This window comes from Bos taurus, chromosome 6 (genome assembly GCF_002263795.3).
Source record: "Bos taurus isolate L1 Dominette 01449 registration number 42190680 breed Hereford chromosome 6, ARS-UCD2.0, whole genome shotgun sequence".
NCBI lineage: Eukaryota > Metazoa > Chordata > Mammalia > Artiodactyla > Bovidae > Bos > Bos taurus.
The window spans coordinates 75,572,600-75,594,607 of record NC_037333.1 but is presented as its reverse complement, the minus strand read 5'-3'; positions in this window follow the sequence as shown (position 1 = coordinate 75,594,607).

The window sequence follows — 22,008 nt, the reverse complement described above, 5'->3', positions numbered from 1 at the left end:
GTTTTAAGCAGCTTTTTCACTCTCTTCTTTTGCCCTTATCAAGAGGCTCTTTAGTTCCTTTTCACTTTCTTACATTAGAGTGTTATCATCTGCATATCTGAGGTTGTTGATATTTCTCTCAGCAATCTTGATTCCTCGAAATTCATCCAGCTCAGCATTATACCTGATGTACTCTGCATATAAGGTAAATAATCAGGATGACAATATACACCCTTGTTGAACCTCTTTCCCAGTTTTGAACCAGTTCATTGTTCTATGTCTGATTCTAACGGTAGCAGTTATATAAGTGACAAAATAAATGGCAAGACCATGGGGCACAAGCTTTATAAAATTTTGTAAAACCAAACCATAAATAATACTATAGGTCCAAGCAAGATGAGTTTTCGGAAATGAGACAAGTAATCAGGAATGAAGAATGGAGTCAGCAATGGCAATGAGAAGATGAAGGAAAGTGACATTTACCTCAGACAGAAAACTTACAAAGACTTCTTAGGATAACAGAAACCAGTCCTAGGAAATAGTCTAAATGAGGTCTTATGTAGGAGTCAATGAGTTAGTATAGGACTATAGCCACCTGGTTGGATTGGGCAATGTGTTGTAAAGAATATTTCTGACAGGAAGTGAACAGGCATGGATTTATGGATCATTTCATGAGGCTATGGGGAGTTGAGGTGTAATAATGTATAGCCTGTCATACAACCTGTCTGAATCCGATGTTTACCAGTCACATTCCCTTTGGGATCTCTTTATAGTTGTCAGGATGTGGGGCTGTTTATTTAAATGAGAGAAGACATATATTTGAAAAGGCTCCTACAAGCATTTCTCTGTGACTTTAAAACAATCTGCTTTTTCTCACCCCCACATGGAATGAAATTAGACTTTAAATCTCGTTACTGAGATTGAATGTTTCACCTGGATTATTTCTGCTGAAAGGATATAAATTCTTCACTCCCTTACTGGGTTTTGGAAAGCCTGGCTGAGGAGACATACCTGTGGAATTGAGGAGTTTCTAACCTCATCAGTTTAAGTGGAGACCATTTAAATAATTACCTTGCACCAAGTAATATATTCTGCTGTCCTATGAATCAATGCCACTTTTTTATGTCTTTTCTTTTCATTTGTATTAATAACTTCAATATCCTCTTATTAAAGGTGACCCCCAAATATATCCAAGATTAATTATGTCATCCCAGTATACATTGTTATGATTGAGTTATTAATATACTTTATATCCACAAAGAATGCATACTACCTATGACAGCACTTTCCTTTTTATTCTCATTATTCATCTTTGGAATATACACTTTGGGGATATATTTAATCAGAAAAAAAGTCATGAAAATATCCTCAAGAAAATAATAAACCTTAGAATAATATATATATAGACTTAAGCTTACTCTTTTACTTTACTCAGCCTAAATATTTTTACACTTAAAATTATAAGTTTATTCCTTTGTGAACAGTTCTGAGCTTAATTTTTGAGACAAGACTGCCTATAGTGAAAAAAAAAAAAAAAAGAAATCATTTCAAGAAAGCAATGGGGGTGGAGTGAATCGATAAGTATTTAGCACCTACTGTATAACAGCACTCTCTTGAGCTATTTACAATCTCTAAATCCTCACAAGAGACCTATGAGATATGGACTATTAACCTCATTTTTTTCAAGATAAGGAAACAGACACTGAGAGGATAAGTTACCTGTGTTGTGTGTCACTCAGTGGGACAATGGCTGGGTTTTGCAGCTGTGTCTCTCTAAATACAAAGTTCATGCTTTTACAGCCTGTGTAGCCAACAAGGATTGTGTGGCCTCTGAATTCTCAAGGAAGTGAGAAATGGAGCAGATCTAATAGGAACACTTATGCAGTGGGGCTAGCCACAAGAGAGGAATAGTGGTCATCTGGAATAGATTCTACTGTTTCTGTCTTCCTCCAACATGCAGTCTGTGTATAAGGGTAAGATGTTAAGTTCATTTTGGCACAGACTGAGTCTAATAACTTCAAACAAACAAACAAAAACTAGCAAAGCTAGTACATTCAGTGAAATTCCTGGAAAAATGTTGTGGTATGCCATTTGCAAAAATCACCTCAAATCTTAACTCACTGCTAGGGCCATATCTTTGCAATGTTACTTTTGCAATAGTTTCATCAGAAATTAGAATCTACTTACCTCTTCTATATGGGCTGGTCTTATAATTCACTTTGTTTAATAACATGTAGAAAAAGTAATGGTGTGCCAGTTCCAAGATTTGACCTCAGAGAACTTATGCTCTTCCACTTTTTTGCCAGATTCCACTACTGCTATGTGAACAGGCCCAGGATAGTCTTCTCCACCTAACAGCCAGAGAGCTAGTTACAACTTGAATTTGACTGTCCTGGAGTCACAGCCTCCACTCAAACCTCCAGTTGATAGCAGGTAAAAAAAAAAAAAAAAAAAAAAAAGTAAACCCAGCTGCAAACAGCCAAGCCTGAAACTTACCATCAGATGTGCCCAACCAGTGTATGACAATAATAAATACTTTTTTAAAGTTTGGAGTAATTTGTAAAGCAATAATAATTAGTATAACTGGTAATGAGTTTGAGCAAGCTCTGGGTGTTGGTGAAGGACAGACAAGCTTAGCGTGCTACAGTCCATGGGGTCACTAAGAGTTGGACACAACTGAGCAACTGAACTGATAGCTGATAAACCATACTGCTTAAAAAAAAAAAAAAGAAAAAGAAACTCACTTACATCTCCAGGTACTTTGTTTTAAGCAAATAAATGAATGCCAGTGGTTAGGTGAAAGCCAAGATGGCCCAAGAATTCTCTCTTCCTCTGTGAAAAACATGCATAATGTTTGAAATAGGCATTCTGCAGTATTTTCTGATTGCTGTAGTTTCTAACATGGCTCAGAAATAAAACTTTTTTTTTTTTTTTTTTGGTATTTTAATCTCTCTTAGAAGTGAAGAATTGGAGTTGCAAATGGAATTTAGTGGTGGTTCAAATGGTAAAGACTCTGCCTGCAGTGCAGGAGACCCAAATTTGATCCCTGGGTCAGGACAATTCCCTGGAGAAGGAAATGGCAGCCCACTCCAGTTTTCTTGCCTGGAACATCACAAGGACAGAGGTGCCTGGCAGGCTACAGTCCATGGGGTTGCAAAGAGTTGGATACGACTGAGCAACTAACACACACCTGGAAATATTACATTTAAACTAATATCCAGGAGAATACATGTACAAATGTTGAGATATGAAAATTGTATGAATGCCTCTCACATTATAAAAAAAATGATTAAATCTCAGGTATTTTGTGGTTTTAATGACTAAAAAAAAAAAAGAAAGCAAATTCTCAGCTTTGTGTCCTACCTTTATAGACATGCCACTCTGATTAGGTAGAGCCTGTCAGAAGCATTACAAATTTTGAAAAGAAAAGTCTGGCCAGAGAAAATAGATTCAGTTTTTACTGAATGGAAACATTCAAGGAAGCAGAAAACCAGTGTTACTCTTGTTTGTCATGTAGACATTAGAATTTAATGAACTGTTATATGGCCTTGATCAGTTACAAGCATTTTGATTTTCTAAATGTCTGGTACATAAAGTATTCTGCAAAATGTGCACTATTGAATAAAACATATTTACTAAAATATTCTCGACCCTAATATTTCCCTCAACAATTTAAAAATATTTGTGATAGCAAAAAGAATACATAAAGCAGGATTATTGAAATACATTCTTAGTAACACAAACACTGTTTAAAAGGAGGTACAAACAAAATTACTCTAGAGATAAGATGATCTGATTGTTATAACTGAGTACAAATTGGAGTTTTTAGCTTTCTGGGAGCTTAGGCATTATAAAGTTATTGGGCATTTATTAAGATCCTACTATATATTAGTGAGTCCTTTAAGCAATTTATCTGTTTTATTTCACTTAATCTACTACACAATAATCATATAATATATAAGTTTGTATATTCTGTTTTGTAGCAGAAGAAGTACAGGATTTATAGCCAGATGCTGTAGTTTATATCCTGGCTTTCTCATTTATAAGCTATATAACATTTTCAGGCTTCAGTTTCCTAATCATTAAAATGGAAGTAATAAATAACTCATTCATTTTTCATTTATTTATTCATGCAACTAACATACATAGAATAGTGTTTTGCTGCAAGAAATAGCTTGTGTGTGTGTGAGAGAGAGAGAGAGAGAAGGCAGATTCAAAATAAATCTGCTAAGTATTTTGTACTTATCTTCTATATAGAGAACAATTAACAAGTTTATAGGTAGCTCATAGCCTAGTGTCAACTACAGGTAGTTAGAATAATATTTAAGAAGAAATAGAAAGTGTTTTGAATAGGGTCTGTTAGTTGTTCAGTCCTGCCTGCCTCTTTGCAACCCCATGGACTCCAGCCCACCAGGCTCCTTGGTCCATGGGATTCTCCAGGCAAGGATACTGGAGTGGTTTGCCATTTCCTTCTCCAATTGGATAGGGTATTTGTTTGATATTGCTGTAAAACAAACTAGTAGGAACGTAATTTCTTAACCAATCACATTTACTATCTTGAAATTTCTATGGGTCAGGATTCCAGGCATGTTTTAGATGGATGTGCTGTTCAGAGTCTCATAAAATTGCACCCAGTGTGTTGGCCAGACTGCTTTCTCATCTGGAGGCACCACTGGGAAAGATTCCACTTCTAAATTCATCTAAGTAGTTAACAGAATTCATTTCCTTGTAGCTTCACGACTGAGGATTGTATTTCTTTCTTTTTTGTTTTTTCTATTGTCGTGTGGGCTTCTTCAAACTGGCTGTGTATTTCATCACATACACAAGAAAATCCTCTAGTTCTAGCTTGCTAAGAACTTATCTTAAATGACATAATGCAATCACAAAGTGACATCACATCATCTTTGCCTTATTTAATTGATCAAAAGCAAGTCATGGGTCCTCCCCACACTCAAGGGGATGGGGGAGATGGTTTACTCAAAACTATAAACACTAGGAGGTGGGACTCATTGAGGGTCACCCTAAGTTCTAGTTCTCACACTAGTGTCTACTTCTTACAAGTACATAGAGAAGAGAAGAAGAAATTTGATTTAAAATGTGTCAGAGAAAGGCTTATAAGTAAAATGACAGTATGACATTTGAAGCTTAAAATATTTATGAAATTCACCTTGTGAAGTAGAGTGTCAGGAAGGGGAGGTGGAAGTATTCCAGTTAAGTCCTGAGAAAACTTATTAAGAGTAGGGATGGTATATCATAGATCTTATTATCCCTCGCATACCCTTTCATATTTGCCCTGCTGATTAGCATGATCAATAAACATTATTTTAATCTATTGATTTCATTTTCAGTTCAGTTCAGTCACTCACTTATGTCTGACTCTTTGCTACCCTATGGACTGCAGCACACCAAGCCTCCCTATCCATCACCAGCTCCTGGAGCCTGCTCAAACTCATGTCCCTCGAGTTGGTGATGCCATCCAACGATCTCACCCTCTGTTGTACCCTTCTCCTCCTGCCTTCAATCTTTCCCAGCATCAGGGTCTTTTCCAATGAGTCAGTTCTTCACATCAGGTAGCCAAAGTATTGGAGCTACAGCTTCAGCATTGATTTAATTTATGTTCACATTATCTTCCTACTTGACTTTTGACATAAAGTAAAATTTATAAACACAATTAAAAAAAGATTATTTAAAAATTTTACAGTTAACTCAAAGATATCTTCATTTTTTAATTTTTTTTAACTTTACAATATTGTATTGGTTTTGCCATATATCAACATTTTAAAGAAAGTTCTTAAATTTACAATAAAATGGTATATACTTCAGTATTGTTTATATTTTAACACCATTTTTGCTTTCTAATTTTGTATTATTTAGTATTCATATCTATTTGTGCTCATTTCACATGCTAGTAAGGGTATGCTCAAAATCTTTCAAGCTAGACTTCGGTAGTATGTTAACTGAGAACTTCCAGATGTACAAGCTGGGTTTAGAAAAGGAAGAGGAACCAGAGAGCAAATCGCCAACTTTCATTAGATCATAGACAATGCAAGGGAATTCTAGAAAAACATCTGGTTCTGATTCAGTGACTAAGCTGAAGTATTTGACTGTATGGATCACAACAAACTGTGGAATATTATTAAAGAAATGAGAATACCAGACTACCTTACCTGTAATCTGAGAAACCTGTATGCAGGTCAAGAAGCAAAAATTAGAACCTTATATGGAACTACTGACTGGTTTAAAATTGGGAAAGGAGTATGACAAGGCTGTATATTGTCACTGTGTTTATTTAATTTATATGTAGAGTACATCATGTGAAATGCTGGGCTGGATGAATCACAAGCTGGAATCAAGGTTTCCAGGAGAAATATCAACAACCTCAGATATGCAAATGATACCACTCTAATGGAAGAAATTGAAGAACAACTAAAGATACTCTTGATGAGGGTTAAAGAGAAGAGTGAAAAAGCTGGCTTAAAATTCAACATTCAAAAAACAAAGATAATAGTATCCTGTCCTATCTCTTAATGACAAATAGCTGGGGGAAAATTGGAAACACTGACAGATTTTATTATCTTGGGCTCCAAAATCACTGCAGATGGTAACTGCAGCTATGAAATTAAAAGACACTAACTCCTAAGAAGAAAAGCTATGACATATCTAGACAGCATATTAAAAAGCAGAGACATCACTTTGCTGACAAATGTCTGTATAGACAAAACTATGGGTTTTCCAGTAGTCGTATACAGATATGAGATTTGGACCATAAAGAAGGTTGAGTGCTGAAGAATTCATGCTTTTGAATTGTGGTCCTAGGGAAGACTCTTGGACTGGAAAGAGATCAAAAGGTCAATCCTAAAGGAAATCAACCCTGAACAGTCATTGGAAGGACTGATGCTGAAGCTGAAGCTCCAATACTTTGACCACCTGATGCAAAGAGTTGACTCATTAGAAAAGACCCTGGTGCCAGGAAAGAATGAAGACAAAAGGAGAAGAGGGGGGCAGAGGACAAGATGGTTGGATTATATCACTGACTCAATTAACATGAGTTTGAGCAGGCTTTGGGAGTTGCTGATGGACAGGATAGCCTGGCCTGCTGCAGTCCATGGGATGGAAAAAATTTGGACATGCCTTAGTGACTGAACAACAATTTGTAAAACATTTTGTGTAGTATTGATATCTATGTCTGAATCATATGAGTATTTTATTCAACCGTTTAACTTAAAGGTATTTTTTTCACAATATACTCCTTATTTATATACTGTTTTTACTGAACCAGCTAAATGAAGGAATTAAAAAAAAAAAAAAAAACTTCAGCTTTAGCATCTATAATGCTGTGTTTGTCAATCAAAAACTTTAGTCACATTACAGAAATGGAAAATCTGGATGTTTCTTGTCTTTGGCAGATAGATTTGAACTTATTCCATCTAGCAGTCAATTTATTTGGATATACACTTAAAATTAAAGCATAAAATAGAAATAATATTTTTAATCAAGAAGCATTATAAAGCTTAAGTATAAAAAAAAGCTTAAGTGTACTATTACAATAAAAGTTTTGATTTATACAGAGTTTATAATTACAGTCTGATAAAAATATCAGTGAGCTTCCCAGGTGGTGCAGTGGTAAAGAATCCATCTGCCAATGCAGGAGATATAAGACACACAGGTTCAGTCAGGGAGTTCAATCAGGTTCTGATCCAGAAGGAGCAGAAAGATCCCCTGGAGTAGGAAATAACAACCTGTACCAATATTCTTGCCTGGAAAATTCCAAAAACAGAAGAATCTGGTTAGCTACAATCCACGGGGTTTCAAAGATTTGCACACAATTAAACACAAACACATACAAATCAATAAATACAAACTATATCATTTTTACCTTTTTTCTTAATGATATGAATTTAATGTTTGCCAATAAAGAGTTGTGTAGTGCTGAATTCTCTCAGCTTTTGCTTGTCTGTAAAGCTTTTGATTTCTTCTTCGTATTTGAATGAGATCCTTGCTGGGTACAATAATCTGGGCTGTGGTTTATTTTCTTTCATCATTTTAAGTATGTCTTGCCATTCCCCCCTGGTTTGGAGAGTTTCTATTGAAAGATCAGCTGTTATCTTTATGGGAATTCCCTTGTATGTTATTTGTTGTTTTTCCCTTGCTGCTTTTAATATTTGTTCTTTGTGTTTGATCTTTGTTAATTTGATTAATATGTGTCTTGGGGTGTTTTGCCTTGGGTTTATCCTGTTTGGGACTCTCTGGATTGCTTGGACTTGAGTGATTATTTCCTTCCCCATTTTAGGGAAGTTTTCAACTATTATCTCCTCAAGTTTTTCTCATGGTCTTTCTTTTTGTCTTCTTCTTCTGCAACCCCTATGATTTGAATGTTGTAGCATTTAATATTGTCCTGGAGGTCTCTGAGATTGTCCTCATTTCTTTTAATTTGTTTTTCTTTTATCCTCTCTGATTCATTTATTTCTACCATTCTATCTTCTAATTCACTAATCCTATCTTCTGCCTCTGTTATTCTACTATTTGTTGCCTCCAGAGTGTTTTTGATCACATTTATTGCATTATTCATTGTATATTGACTTTTTTATTTCTTCTAGGTCCTTGTTAAACCTTTCTTGCATCTTCTCAATCCTTGTCTCCAGGCTATTTATCTGTGATTCCATTTTGATTTCAAGATTTTGGATCAATTTCACTATCATTATTCGGAATTCTTCATCAGGTAGATTCCCTATCTCTTCCTCTTTTGTTTGGTTTGGTGGGCATTTATCCTGTTCCTTTATCTGCTGGGTATTCCTCTGTCTCTTCATCTTGTTTAAATTGCTGAGTTTGGGGTGTCCTTTCTGTATTCTGGCAGTTTGTGGAGTTCTCTTTATTTTGGCATTTCCTCACTGTGTGTGGGTTTGTACAGGTGGCTTGTCAGGGTTTCTTGGTTAGGGAACCTTGTGTTGATGTTCTGGTGCGTGGAACTGGATTTCTTCTCTCTGGAGTGCAATGAAGTGTTCAGTAATGAATTATGAGATGTCTATGGTTTTGGGGTGACTTTGAGCAGCCTGTATATTGGAGCTCAGGGCTGTGTTCCTGTGTTGCTGGAGAATTTGCTTGGTATGTCTTGCCATGAAACTGGAGCCTATTATACAGAGTGAAGTAAGCCAGAAAGAAAAACACCAATACAGTATACTAACGCATATATATGGAATTTAGAAAGATGGTAACAATAACCCTGTATATGAGACAGCAAAAGAGACACTGATGTATAGAACAGTCTTTTGGACTCTGTGGGAGAGGGAGAGGGTGGGATGATTTGGGAGAATGGCATTGAAATATGTATAATATCATATATGAATGAGTTGCCAGTCCAGGTTTGATGCACGATACTGGATGCTTGGGACTGGTGCACTGGGATGACCCAGAGGGATGGTATGGGGAGGGAGGAGGGAGGGGGGTTCAGGATGGGGAACACATGTATACCTGTGGCAGATTCACTTTGATATATGGCAAAACCAATACAATATTGTAAAGTTAAATAAAATAAAATTTAAAAAAAAGTTGTGTACACTCATTCCTCCTCATGAGAAACTCTGGGCTGTAGGAAGCATAAGCTGGAATCAAGATTGCTGGGAGAAATATCAATAACCTCAGATACACAGATGACACCACCCTTATGGCAAAAAGTGAAGAAAAACTAAAGGGCTTCTTGATGAAAGTGAAAGAGGAGAGTAAAAAAGTTGGCTTAAAGTTCAACATTCAGAAAATGAAGATTATGGCATCTGGTCCCCTCACTTCATGGCAAATAGATGGGGAAACAGTGACTGACTTTATTTTTCTGGGCTCCAAAATCACTGCAGATGGTGACTGCAGCCATGAAATGAAAAGATGCTTACTCCTCGGAAGGAAAGTTATAACCAACCTAGACAGCATATTAAAAAGCAGAGACATTACTTTGTCAACAAAGGTCCATCTAGTCAAGGCTATGGTTTTTCCAGTAGTCATATATGGATGTGAGAGTTGGACTATAAAGAAAGCTGAGTGCCAAAGAATTGATGCTTTTGAGCTGTGGTTTTGGAGAAGACTCTTGAGAGTCCTTGGACTGCAAGGAGGTCCAACCAGTCCATCCTAAATGAGATTAGTCCTGGGTGTTCATTGGAAGGACTGATGTTGAAGCTGAAACTCCAATAATTTGGCCACCTGATGTGAGGAGCCAACTCATTGGAAAAGACCCTGATTCTGGGAAAGACTGAGGGCAGGAGAAGGGGACCACAAAAGATGAGATGGTTGGATGGCATCACACACGGACTCGATGGACATGGGTTTGGGTGGGTTCTGGGAGTTGTTGATTGACAGGGAGGCCTGGCATGCTGCAGTTCATGGGATCGAAAAGAGTCGGACACGACTGAGCAACTTCATTGAACTGAACTGATACTCACTCCTTATCTAAGGTATTGAAATATAATTACTGCAATTAAATTAAATATATATAGAAACTCAGGGTTTCTCTAAGTAAAGGTCCAAGTTCTAGGTCTATGCCCTCAAATACAAACCCTTACTCCACCATTATCAGTTGTGGGACCTTAAGTTAAATTAATAGCACCTTCTGTTGTTCAATTTGTTGTAAATTTAGGATAAAAGTATATCTATCTCATGGTTATTTTGAGGTTTAAATAAATTACTACACCTAAGAATTTAAATAAGCAAATACTTAAAAATTCATGAGTACACAAAACTGTTTTTATTGTGATATTTTGAAAATAGAGAAAGCCAATATATTTTTTATTTCTAGAGATACAGATAAGAAAGTTCAAATAGATTTTAGTTCAAACTGATTTTAATATTGCTAGAATATGCTTAATATGAATTAAATGCAAATTTTGAGCTAGCTACTATGGATGTGATTTAAAAAACAGTAAGAAGAAACACATTTATCTATATGATTGTTCTGGATTTAGTAATCTATCATTTGCATAACGATAATGCTTTATGGTCTTATCTTCCAGTATATTTATGTGAAATGTCTCTAAAGATTATGCAGTTAGCCAAAATGCATATTTCTATTATCAAAATAGTATATGTTTCTAGAATTTTAGTTGCAAATCTCATAGTATTTGTGATTTTTTTAAATTATGAAGGCACTGTAAATATTTTTGGAACATAGTAAATTCAGTATAAGAAAAATGTATAATTCAGAATATTATATATGCTTTGAAAATCAAGTTAAATATTTGAGTTATCATGGAAATGTTACTCTCCTCTTTTATTTATTCATTCATCTTTAATACTATGTCATTTTCTTTCCAGAGCCAATAGATATGGTGACTTGTTTCTGTATTGTTCATTGGGAGTAGTCAAAATTGATTTTGCAATTACTGTTGATATTGATTAGAAAAGAAACTTTGCAAATTTCTACCCAGTCTTTTAATTTACCCAAGTTATTTATTAAACATAAGTGATCCTTAGTATTTTCAAACATAAATAAATCTCCAATCTTGCTCTTTTAATTCATATGGATGACTAAACCCAGTACAACAAGAAAGAGTAAGATTTATAGTTTTATAACATTAATTGTACCTATATATGTATATACACAGACACACACACCCACACACACATTCTGTGTGTGAAAAGAGAGAGATTGACTATATCAATATATTTTAGATGAATAAATGTAGGCTGTTAATAAATAATTAGTGATGATAAGTACTTACAGAAATATAATTTTATAGATTTTTCATAGATCATACAACCAATATTAGATTATGGTGATCAACAATGTGACTAATATTTTCCCTTTTAATTCAGGAATTCTTTTAGTCCCTTAGAGAAGTTTTACTTGATTTATGAGATTGGGAGAAATAACTGTTTTGTGCTCTCAGAATACCATGTTTCTTATAATATTTTATTCACAAATATATTCTTCTTTGCATACATTTTTGATTGATATCTTCTTCTCCCCATGTTCTTGGCAGAAAATATGTCTTTTTTGATTGACATTGAATCTCAGCAATCAGCACCTGTCTGGCATATAGTAGCTGCTTAGTAATTTACTGAGTGAATGAATCAATGAATGACTTAGATCAAGAAATATGTTATGGATGAGACTTGCAGAGAAGCATTGCACTATCATCACCAAGGCTTACATTAATTAATTCAGAAAAAGAAATAGACACATATATTTAACATTTTAGACAAAAATGATTTGGAAACAAAACTGATAGAATCTCATACAAACAATGATTGAAATTGCCTCTAATTTCACCAATAATATAACTGATAATTCTGAAATAAAATATTTATTCTGAAAGATATTTTGATTTTTTTTTAATTTTTACAAGTGTATGTATTTTAACATCTATGATAAATATATTATAAATCATAATCTCCTCCCCAATGGTTCTTTTTTATAAGCCATTCTCCCTACAACCTAATCTCTAACATATACATTTTTATTGTACTGATAAAGAACTGTTTTTATTTTTTTTAATGGAAACCTATTACTTACAGGGTAGCATCAGACACTTAAATTACCATCTGAATGCCCTTAGGCTCTTGCCTCAAGCTAATGCTTCCTGACAGAGACATGAACTCTATAACCCTACAAGAAATGGATAGAGCGAGATCAACCAGGGTAAAGCAGATATCCTGCTACTACCACATGCTTGCAAAGAATCATCCTAGGTCCTGACTTGCCAATTTTTAATATTGTGTTAGGAACATTCACTTTTATTACAAGTCAGGCCAATACTTTTTTAAGTTCAGCTCCAGAGGTTTATTTCCAAAAATAAGAAATCTGTACCTGTTTTACACTTGAAGGAAGTTAAATAATAAATGGAAGTTTTGTTCTATTTCTATCACGTTATCATACCTTTGTCCCAGTACTTTTCTATCCTAAAACATGAAAAAAGTCAGCTGAATTCTCAAATTAATGAATTATGGTTTTCTTTGATTCAGTAATCAAATGTTTCCATTTTCTCTTAAATTTTCAGGGAGGCAAACACAAAATAATACTTATCTGAGAATAAAATAAATAGTATATTGTTGTTCAGTTGTTCAGTCATGTCCAACTCCTTGTGATCTCATGGACTGCAGCACGACAGGTTTCCCTGTGCTTCACTGTCCTCTGGAGTTTGCTCAAACTCACATCCTTTGAGTCAGTGATACCATCCACCTGTCTTGTCCTCTGTCATTCCCTTCTCTTCCTGCCTTCAAATTTCCTCAGCATCAGGATATGTACCAAAGAATTGGCTCTTCCAATCAGGTGGCTAAAGTATTGGAGCTTCAACTTCAGCATTAGTTTATTTCAGTTCAGTCCTTCAATCATGTCCGACTCTTTGCGACCCCATGGACTGCAGCACGCCAGGCCTCCTTGTCCATCACCAACTCCCTGAGTTTACTCAAACTCATATCTATTGAGTCGGTGATGCCATCCAACCATCTCATCTTCTGTCATCCCCTTCTCGTGTCTTCAATCTTTCCCAGCATCAGGGTATTTTCCAATGAGTCAGCTCTGTGCATCAGGTGGCCAAAGTACTGGAGTTTCAGCTTCAGCATCAGTCCTCCCAATGAATATTCAGGACTGGTTTCCTTTACAATGGACTGGTTGGATCTCCTCACAGTCCAAGGGACTCTCAAGAGTCTTCTCCAAAACCACAGTTCAAAAGCATCAATTCTTCAGTGCTCAGCTTTCTTTATAGTCCAACTCTCACATCTATACATGACTACTGGTAAAACCATAGTTTTTACCAGATGGACCTTTGTTGGCAAAGTAATGCCTCTGCTTTTTAATATGATATCTAGGTTGGAGAAGGTGATAGCACCCCACTCCAATACTCTTGCCTGGAAAATCCCATGGACGGAGGGGCCTGGTAGGCTGCAGTCCATGGGGTCACACAGAGTCGGACATGACTGAAATGACTTTGCAGCAGCAGCAGATTGGTCATAACTTTCCTCCCAAGGAGTAAGCATCTTTTAATTTCATGGCTGTGGTCACCATCTGCAGTGATTTTGGAGCCCCCCAAAATAAAGTCTTTTGCTGTTTCCATTGTTTGCCCATTTATTTGCCATGAAGTGATGGGACCAGATGCCATAATCTTTGTTTTCTGAATGTTGAGCTTTAAGCCAACTTTTTCACTCTCCTCTTTCACTTTCATCAAGAGGCTCTTTAGTTCTTCACTTTCTGCCATAAGGGTGGTGTCATTTGTGTATCTGTGGTTATTGATATTTCTCCTGGCAATCTTGATTCCAGCTTGTGCTTCTTCTAGCCCAACATTTCTCATCATGTATTCAGCATATAAGTTCAATAAGCAGAGTGACAATATATAGCTTTGATGCACTTCCTTTCCTATTTGGAACCAGTCTGTTGTTCCATGTCCAGTTCTAACTGTTGCTTCCTGACCTGCATACAGATTTCTCAGGAGGCAGGTCAGGTAGTCTGGTATTCCTATCTCTTGAAGAATTTTCCAGAGTTTGTTGTGGCATCACACAATATGATATCAGCTGATGTCAGCATCAGCCCTTCCAATGAATATTCAGCATTTTTGTTGTTGTTTTTGTTTTTGTTTTTTTTTTACAATTTACCGTTTTGATTTCCTTTCTGTCCAAGGAATTCTCAAAAGTCTTCTCCAAAACCATAATTCAAAAGCATAAATTCTTTTGTGTTCAGCCTTTGTTATGGTCCTATTATCACATCCAAATACATAGACAAGCATAATGGTAGATTTGTTTTTTTTTTTTTTTATTCCCTGACACATGCAATGTCATTGAATCTTTGGGTACTATGAGAGCTGGTGATGCTGGATATCGGGCACAGCATTTCATACACACACACACACACACACACATCACACTTTTACCAAACTCTGACAACACCAACACCCAATTATATTAAAAAGGTGTTCACTTAAATATCTTTTAAAGAAGTATCAAAATGATATTTGTCTTATGGAAAATATGAAATGATTAAGCAGTGTATAGTGCTTCCCTGGTGGCTCAGATGGTAAACAATCTGCCTGCAAAACAGGAGACCTGGGTTCTATCCCTGGGTTGGGAAGATCCCCTGGAGAAGAGAATGGCAATCCACTCTAGTGTTCCTGCCTGGAGAATTCCATGGACAGAGGAGCCTGGTGAGCTACAGTCCATGGGATGCAAAGAGTCAGACACAACTGAGTGACTAACACAAGCAGAGTATACTAGTTAGCTATTGTTCTAAGTTTTTGGCTGTACTGGTTAGTTAATTCTAACATAAGCTCTGTGTGATAGATGATTTTATTAGCCTCCCTTTACAAGTGAGAAAACTGAAGTTCAGGGAAGGTAAACATATAGGTCAAATCCATACACTCTAGTGGGGAGCCTGGACTGGACCAGACAGTGTGCCCTGTCATATTCAGATTGGTTTAAGCATGCTGATGGGATATCGTGAGCATCTGACTCCTTTTATCCTATGTTCTGGAGAAGCCACTGGCAACCCATCCAGGACTCTTGCCTGGAAAATCCCATGGATGGAGGACCCTGGTAGGCTGCAGCCCATGGGGTCAGTAAGAGTTGGACACAGCTGAGCGACTTCCCTTTCAATTTTCACTTTCATGCATTGGAGAAGGAAATGGCAACCCACTCCAGTGTTCTTGCCTGGAGAATCCCAGGGACGGAGGAGCCTGGTGGCTGCCATCTATGGGGTCACACAGAGTCAGATGCGACTGAAGTGACTTAGCAGCAGCATTCTAGGTTCTGCACAATTCCTCACCCATATGACTAAACCATGCTTGTGTAGAACTATTCCCTCATCTGCATAGTAGTTTTCCTATATGCAGATGCAGAAGGTAAAGAAAGTTGTAGATATGATAGATGTGGAAAAAGTGAGTAGTTCTGGAAGATGACTTAGGGGCAATCTATAAATAAAAATGAAATTAGATACTGAGACCAAGATTTTAAATGAATAAACATTCACAGGTTTTTAAACTTTTATTTATAAGGAGGTAACTTTTAGGGCAATGGCTACAGTCAAAGACCATTCACTATCTGAATCCAAATTAACTGGTTAGCTATGTAGCCCTCTTATTAGCTGTGTGACCTTGAACAAATTTATTAACCTCTCTGACAATAACAGTGCATACTATTGTGAGGATTAAGTCACTTAATGTTTGTAATGTGATTAGAGTATTTCCTGGCACTAGTAAAATAATAATAAACTCTTCTCAAATGTAATAAAAATTCTCAAATGTAACACAAGACAGTGTATTAAAAAAAAAAAAAGGAAAAAGGAAACAGACTGAATGGACAAACATGTTTCAAATATGGCTACTTGTATTCACACCAAGTAGGGACTTATTCTGTCCTATCCTAAAATCTATGTTTTTTCAATAATTCACAGGTGTTATTTTGTTTGTTTGTTTGTTTTTATCAATTATTTAAAGGAATCGGCAATTCCTCTTTTATACAAAGTATACCAGCAATCAGATAAAAAGAGAAAAAAGCTTAATAGTCTTATGAGTCTAACATATTCTTGATATTAATAACACCATCATAAGAAAATATTGTTGTTCTAATTTACATAGAAACATAAATTTTAAATGTCTGAAGAAAATATTACTTGATTGAATCTAATACTTTATTAAAAATGAATTCTAATCAAATGCTGCCTACATAATAAAGGTAAAAAGAGTTACAAGTTAAAATATACATCATGTTAATAAAGAAAGTCTTATAACTGACAAGATTTTTAAAATTACATAATTCAACCCTATTTATGGATAAAAATTAAAAAGAATACTTAGACAAGATAATTAAAATAAAATGTTTATATACCTTTTGGAAAATCTTTAGATATATTATCTTTAAGAATAAATGCACCATAAAGATGCTTGTTATTGTGTCTACCATTTAGTTCAATATTGGAAGCTGCTAGCAATGGATATATAAAAAAGAATCAGATATGTAAATATGAGAAAAAAGAATAAAATTTCATTACATATGGATTTTGTAATTATTCCTTTAGTAAAATACAGTAGAATGGGGAAGCAAAAATCTTGTAACCAGAATGAAGAAGTCAATAAATTCTTGCACATTCAGTATTTAAAGTTAAACTTGCTGAAATAGAAGTTGAATTTTTATTCACTCTTAAGGCAAATTATGAGTATATAGTAATCAACCTGAAAAGTGTGGGAAATATCTTTATGGATAAAATTTAATTGTATTAAGGGACATGAGATATTTGAATTAACTAGATCATTATATAATATTACTTACTGAGACATCTTTTGTAATGATAATTATTTTTCAAATATATCCTCACAATTAAACCCCCCTCAATAAAAAATATCAGCTTGAATTTTTTATGAATTCTATAACCACTCTCATATTTAAATACCATAATACAAGGTAAGAGCTATTAGAATTTGAAATAGAAGATAACATAAAGAGGATTACCTTAATATAGCATTATATTAAAAATTTATAGAAATAAAATCAATCCATTTCTTCAAATCAATCAATGCAATCAATCAAATCAATGCCTCAGATCAATGCAAAAAAATAATAATAATGTGAAGAGGCAATCCCATGTCTATATGAGTACTTGATATATGATAACCATGGTGCTATACAGGGGGAAATGCCAGACTGTTAGTAGATGGAACTGGGACAACCAAATTTCTATGGAGAAGGGCAATAAGCCCAGGCCTAGATATTAAAACATTTATAAAGGAGGATTCAGAGTAATTAATAAAAATAATAAAGAAGAAAAATATTTGTATACAACAATAATAGAAAAACATTACCAAAAGAACAGACCTTTGTAAGATTAAAATTATGTTGAATTTTATCCAAATAAAGATTTCTGTTAAGAGCATCACTGATTAAGAAGTTATTTTCAATGTTTATGGAGATAACTAGGTATCCATTGGAGAAGGCAATGGCACCCCACTCCAGTACTCTTGCCTGGAAAATCCCAGGGAGGCAGAACCTGGTAGGCTGCAGTCCATGGGGTTGCTAAGAGTTGGACATGGCTGAGCGACTTCCCTTTCACTTTTCACTTTCATGCATTGGAGAAGGAAATGGCAACCCACTCTAGTACTCTTGCCTGGAGAATCTCAGGGATGGGGGAGCCTGTGTGGGATCCCATCTATGGGATCCCACAGAGTCGGACATGACTGAAGCGACTTAGCAGCAGCAGCAGCAGGTATCCATTAACAGAGGAATGGTTACAAGAAATGTGCTGAATTCATGTGATGGAGACAATGTAACAATAATCTTCAATAGATATGCAGCAACAGAGAGCTCAAATTGCTGAACATATCAAATAGGAAAAAATAATGCAAGGCCTTAGCATTATTTGTAAACATACAAACATGCAAATTGTCATTACTTATTTTACAAAGATACATGTAAGTTAAGAACATATATTAAATATTTTAGAGTACCTGCTTTTGGAGGGGTCATGTCAGAAGTGGGGAGAAAAAACAAAAAAAGACCAGAGAAGAAATGTACGTGCACTATGATGACAAGAATGTGGTCTCTGAACTATCTATACCATTTTTAAAAAGAGAAATATACAATATCTGCTATTGAAGAGTTTATTCCCTAAAGAGAATACATCACCCACATTTTGCATTCATTGAGAATTTACTATGTTCACTTTACTGATATATAAAGGATAATCTATAATTTCCATTGTTTAATGCATATAAAGTAATACACTGTACCAGGTAATATTATGGTTTATTCATCTCAGTTTATTCTCTAAGTAGAGAATGGTCTTCCCATCAAAAAAACACTATCTTTTCTTGTTGTAAGCAACAGGAGAACATACTGTTCTCACAAACAGAATGCATCCACCAAGAAAAAAAGGCATCAAAACTCAGGATACAAAAAATGAAGAATGTCATTTTTAAACATCAATTGACCATTTCATTATCCAATAAACAGGTATAAATATGAAGAGCATACTCATGGAAAACAGTCATTCATAGAAATAAACTTATAGTACTCTGATACTTAAGGACAAGTCTTAAAGCAGGCCAAGATTAGTGATGAGTGTTGGAAGTGAAAACACATGCAATAAACACAGAGGAGTATACCCAGGAAAGAAAAAAAAAAATCTCTCTTTTACTCAACACACTGCTGCTGCTGCTGCTGCTGCTAAGTCGCTTCAGTCGTGTCCGACTCTGTGTGACCCCAACATCGGCAGCCCACCAGGCTCCCCCGTCCCTGGGATTCTCCAGGCAAGAGCACTGGAGTGGGTTGCCATTTCCTTCTTCAATTCATGCAAGTGAAAAGTGAAAGTGAAGTCACTTAGTCATGCCTGACTCTTAGCGACCCCATGGACTGCAGCCTACCAGCCTCCTCTGTCCATAGGATTTTCCAGGCAAGAGTACTGGAGTGGGGTGCCATTGCCTTCTCTGACTCAACACACTAATGAGGGCTTATTATCTTTTTTAATGGAGAGATGCTGAAGACTTCCACAAGAGTACACTCTGCATGTTTTTGTCTTTTCTAAGTTCTATGATTATCCTCAACTGTTTATAATTTTACTATTATAATTCTGATGACTCTGATACTAATTTATTTGCCAAAAATGCAGTATATCATAATTTAAATGAATTTTTGACAATTCTTTGTATTTTTTTTTAAATCTTGGTATATTCCTGCTTCTATAAGATGTTTGTTTAATGTGTATAAAGATGAAACCACGTAACTCAGATTGAGACTTACACCCACAGTCTTTAAACTGAGATCACACCTGGTCTCCTTATTGCAAAATTCAGACTTCAGTTGAAGAAAGTAGGGAAAACTACTAGTTCATTCAGGCATGACCTAAATAAAATCACTTATGATTATACAATGGAAGTGACGAATAGATTCAAGGGACCAGATCTGATAGAGTGCCTGAAGAACTATGGATGGAGGTTCAAAACGTTTTACAGCAGTCAGTGATCAAAATCATCCCCAAGAAAAAGACATGTAAGTAGGCAAAATGGTTGTCTAAGGAGGCCTTACAAATGGCTGAGAAAAGAAGAGAAGTGAAAGCAAAGGAAAAAAGGAAAGATATACCCATCTGAATGGAGACTTCTAAGAATAGCAAGGAGAGATAAGAAAGCCTTCTTAAGTGAACAATGCAAAGAAATAGAGGAAAACAATAGAATGGGAAAGACTAGAGACCTCTTCAAGAAAGTTAGTGATGCCAAGGGAACATTTCATGCAAAGATGGGCACAATAAAGGACAGAAATTGTATGGACAGAAGCAGAAGAGATTAAGAAGAGGTGGAAAAATACACAGAACTGTACCAAAAAAGGTCTTAATGACCCAGATAACCATCATGGTGTGTTCATCTAGAGCCAGACATCCTGGTGTGTAAAGTCAAGTGGGCCTTAGGAAGATTTACTATGAACAAAGATGCCTGAGAGTTCCTTGGACAGAAAGGATATCAAACCAATCAATCCTAAAGGAAATCAACCTGGAATTTTTTTTTTTTTTTTTTTAATAACAACCCTGGAATATTCATTGTAAGGATTGAGGCTGAAGCTGAAGCTCCAATCCTTTGGCCACCTGATGCCAAGAACTGACTCATTGGAAAAGACCCTAATACTGGGAAATATTAAAGGCAAAAGGAGAAGAGGGCGACAGAGGATGAGATGGTTGGATGGCATCACAGACTCAAAGGAAATGAGTTTGAGTAAACTCTGGGAGATAGTGGAGGACAGGGAAGCTTGGTGTGCTGCAGTCCACGGGATTACAAACAGACATGACTGAGTGACTGAACAACAACAACAACACATCTCATCTCAGGGCTTATTGAAGATCATCTTCTGATGTCTCATTGCAGAAGGAATTTAGAGTAAGAAGTGGATTTATTTAGGGAGAAACACACTCCACAGATAGTGTTAGCCATTAGAGAAGGCAAAAGCTGCAAAGAGTATGAGTTGTCTGCTTTTATAGGGGTGGGTAATTTCATAGGTTAATTAATGGGAAGATTATTCCAGCTATTTTGGGGAAGGGATGGGGATTTCCAGGAAAAAGGCTACTGATCATTTTTTGACCTTTATAATCAGCTTTGCAACTGTCATGGTGCCTGGGGGTGTTTCATTTAGTTTGCTGATGTGTTACACAATGAGCCTTACTATAGGCTCATGTGAAACACATCAATACGTCCAGTGGAAGTCAACTTGTCCACCATCTTGGACTCATTTGGTTCTAATCAGTTTACATTGTATCCTTGGGCTATTTTATTTTTTTTAATGTTGTGCCCTGCCTCCTCCTCCCCCATTTCAAAGTCACCTCATTTCATAGAAAATGACTTTTTAAAATATTATTTTTCACTTTTGCACTAAATTCTCTATAATTTATAAACTTTTTGCATTTTTTTTCTACACAGCTACATTTCTTCTTAATGGTTTTCATATCAAGAAGATAATTTTGTTATTCTGATAAAATATGAAGTATGTGTTGAAGAGGAGAAGAATCTACTACCCCAAAATATGTCTCTTTGGTATAACAATTGTTTTTAAGAGACAACAGTCTCAGGAGAAATTCTAAAAACCCAGCAGAAGTTGCCCTTTTAAAGAAGCATTTACATTTAAGAGGAAAATCTCTGTTTGTAAAGTGCTCTCCCTTGGTATACTGTTACGGGAAACATTGACTGAAACCGCCCTTCCTGGCCAGGCACCATATTAACTGTTTGCCTGAGTTATTTTACAACAGGAGGTCTTGGTAAGGAGCATGACTGAGCGACTTCACTTTCACTTTTCACTTTCACGCATTGGAGAGGAAATGGCAACCCACTCCAGTGCTCTTGCCTGGAGAATCCCAGGGATGGCAGAGCCTGGTGGGCTGCCATCTATGGGGTCACATAGAGTGGGACACGACTGAAGTGACTTAGCAGCAGCAGCAACAACCATATCCTAGTTTACAGTGATTTGACTAAAAACGTTTCATAACCCGACCAAACACACACACACACACACACACACTTCAACATCTTCTTTTCTTTTTATCTGGAGATGTTATTTAAAGTGGTAGCTTGGATGATTTCAGGAGTGTTACTTAAC